Source organism: Lactuca saligna, chromosome 1 (assembly GCF_052625555.1).
Source record: "Lactuca saligna cultivar CGN05327 chromosome 1, ASM5262555v1, whole genome shotgun sequence".
Taxonomy (NCBI): Eukaryota; Viridiplantae; Streptophyta; class Magnoliopsida; order Asterales; family Asteraceae; genus Lactuca; species Lactuca saligna.
Window position 1 is genome coordinate 123,457,221 of NC_136417.1, and position 3,594 is coordinate 123,460,814.

A 3,594-nucleotide genomic window follows, 5' to 3' on the forward strand; every position below is an offset into this window, starting at 1 on the left:
CTTATATAACTATACATATACAAGCATGTATTTAACAATACAAGAGTATAAAAATAATTTTTGATAAAACCTTTGGAAAATATATAAATAAGGATTTATGACTTGATGTGAGTTTATAAAAAAAACAAGATTTGAAAACCTTTAGCTGGATAAAAACAGTTTAACATGCAGAAATCTTTTTGCTAGCTAGTTATTAATCACATGTGATTGATATAATAACTTACTAGTTCAACTTGTACTCCCCCCCCCCCATAGAAGCATTTAAAATCATTTAAAAAGATTTATTGATTAAGGGGTATGAACTCACCTGACGTGGGTGATTCGGATGAACGGATGGTATAGGATGCTAAGTGCCAAGTGAGGACTTGACCCTACACGCGAATCCTATTTAACATGTAATGATACATTTAAGTATCTAATTAGTAATTTAATAACTAATTATTTAATTAAGTACATCCTAATTCATGAAAACACTTTGCTACAAGTGCTAGGAGTACCAAGGGTTGCATATAAAGATAGTACGGCCTCACATTGGAGTTTACTCCTCAAATGCTGGCCCTTAGGGGTGTTTACGGTTTCAAGACCACTTCCCCCATGATTTTACGGCCGTAAACTCATGGAACTGGTGGCATTGGGTGTTTAAAGGTCCTAACCACTCAAGGAATTTAGCTAGACTCGAATCAAGGGCTAAGGAAGTGACTAGGGCTCAAAATGACCCTCCTTTGGAGTTTACGGTCCTTGGACCACTCCTTGGGAGTTTACGGTCGTAAACATATGGGTTTACGGCAGTAAACTCATGTTTGTCCATTTCTTTCGCATTTTGGTGTTTCTATCTTAAGCATGCAAGGTTCTAGACACTTATACAAGCATTGGAAGGTGTTAAGGGGACTTAAACACCCTTTGAAGGTGTTTACAGTTTTGGAAGGTCTCACCAAACCGTAAACACATATGAACACGGGGATTTTGATGATTTTCGAGTGTAAACAAGTTAATATTAAGCACACAAGAAGCTAGGGCAAGTGTACTTACGATCTAGGAGCTTGAATGATCGATTTCGGCCAAGAACACTAGTGTGTGTTCTTGGTGTTCTTGGTGTTCTTGATGAACACTTGAAGATCTATGAAAAAAACAAGATTTCATGGATGAAATTGTGTAACACTAGATTAAGTGTTATATGAACGAATCTAGGAAGAAAACACTTACATTTTGGCGGATTTGATGCGAGCAGTATACGATTGAGGTCGGCAGGACGTTCAGCTGTGCGACTCCACCCCAAACCCACAACTCAATGAGGAACAGGGATTAGGGAGGAAACACCTTAAATCTTTTTGATCTCGATTATATGTCACCTTTGTGCATATACCTATTTATAGTGGTCAGTCTCATGAGTTCTGTTCTCTAGGTTCACGAACCTAATGTGCGAGGTGCGAAGGGTCTCTCGGGGGAATCTACAGAGTATGCTTCGGTCGGTTGTCGTCTTCTAGAGTCTCTGCAATTTCCTTCGCTTTGGTGTTCATCTGAATACGAGGGGTCGGTCGATGGCGCGTGGTACCCTCCCTTGGGTACCTTGGAAGGTCTGAGATAAGAGGAACTATTGACGGATCGCGTTAGTTTTGTTTATTTGTGTTATGTTCAGGTTCGGAAGAACCTTTATTTGCCCATATGGCTATGGAGAAAGCTCTTTTTACACAGCACTAAGAATGTACACATGGTTGCACGAAGTCAAACCATGATCAATAGAGTCGTCGAAGTTGGGACACTCCGACATGATGTCAAGTGAAAATTGATAGCATCATGTGCCGAACAGGCACACTAGTTCTAGGCGTCTCGGGTTCCGTCCTATGTATCACTATCGTGGATACTTGGACCGATAGAGTCAATGCGGAACTCTAGAGAGTTCTAAGTGTTTCTGAATAGAGTATCTTTTCATAAACGGATTCTCACAAGGCATTTCTATCATCGCCTCACATATACTAGTCATGTATATTTAAGGTGGGGAGGACTGTTGACTGAGCGACCCCGCCCTAAATCCACAACCAAACGAGGAACAGGAAATGAGGCGGCATTCGCTCACTCTAGGTCTATCCATCTTAAATATACATGGCCGTAACGTATATGTTTAGCCATTATAGCTTTACCTAATGAATTTTAAATTTTATAACAGTACTGCGATTTTCGCCTTACTGGAAAAGAATTTACATTTGATTAGTCTTTTAATGTATTTAGTTTAGTTATCCGAGATCGAGAGACGTACCAAAATCTAATGAGTTCCTTGTCGCTTCTCCCTAAGCAGTAGTGTCAGGCCCCTTCTGTGTCTTTGTCTTTCCCTTCGGTTGGGCAGTCGTTCTTGAAGTGTCCAAACTCGCCACATAGGCGGCAAACCTGAGTGGCCGCCGCATTGGCAATTGATGCAATACGTTCCACCGGAGTTCTGCATACACGAGCAGTATGCCCTTTCATGTTGCACCTAGCACAATAGAGTTCCCGGCAGGCACCATGATGATGGTAGCTGCACTTACTGCAGTGGGGGAGGTCTCCTAGGTACGGTCTCCTTGAGATCGGGAGGGGAGGGTTGACAGGAGTATAGGCTGCCTCAGCTCGTTGTCCTTCTGAAGGTCCTTGAGCCGAGGTACTTCCTTCCTCAAACTTGAGTTTTCTCTTTAGTGGGTTCGGTTGAGGTTCTTGGGTGGCTGAGTATGGAAGTGTGGGTTGATGCTGTCCATTGTCAGGATTGGAATTCCCGACGGGCACCTTGCTAACATTGGCGTTGTTAGCATTTAGGTGAGCCACGACAGCTGCTACGGCTGCGGAGACTGCAGCTTGGAACGTAGCTTCATCGAATAAGAGAGTGGGTTTCTTGCTTGTGGATTGGTTGCGCCACTTCGGTGGCATGGTTTTTCCTACACGGAAAGGAACATAAGGTAATGAAAGACGATAGTTAACCCTGGACATTTCTGTCCTAAACGTATTAGGCATAATATTTTTCCCGTGCCTCGGGTATTGGTCGTCTGAGTGTCGACCTACATCCCTATGATGTAGTCCTGGTAATCGAAGAGGGTGTATGAATATCAGAAAAAGGCCATAAGATGCGATTCGTTCCTACTAAGTTACCTTTATACTGAGAAAGGTTTCACTCTCCGGCTTGGAGAGATTTGAGAACAGTTCGGAACGATGCTGCGGAAAGAGAGGCTCATGAGGGCTTATGGCTAAACAATCTCACAGAGGTGTGGGGATCCGCTCTAAGTGCATTACTGGCAATGGGAACAAGGCGATTTACCTAACACGTAGCGTGAGCAGTGTAACCACTAACTCACTAAATTGTATTATTTTATGGGTGTATTAGCGTGACGAACACGAGGAAAAGACACTTCTCGGGGTTCCACGTACTGGCTCCCTCGGTCTGCCTCGTATCTTTGACTGGAATCGGCGTTGGTTTCCTTCGGGTAGTTACCTAGGGTTCTCTTCTCGTATAGACATATTGAATTTCTATTTTACCTCACTTCCAAATCCGACAATGGGTGTCATCACTTCATGATGGATGACTGGGAATCTCTGAAGTTTAGGCGAGTTTCTTACCGATGTCCCTAAAAGAAT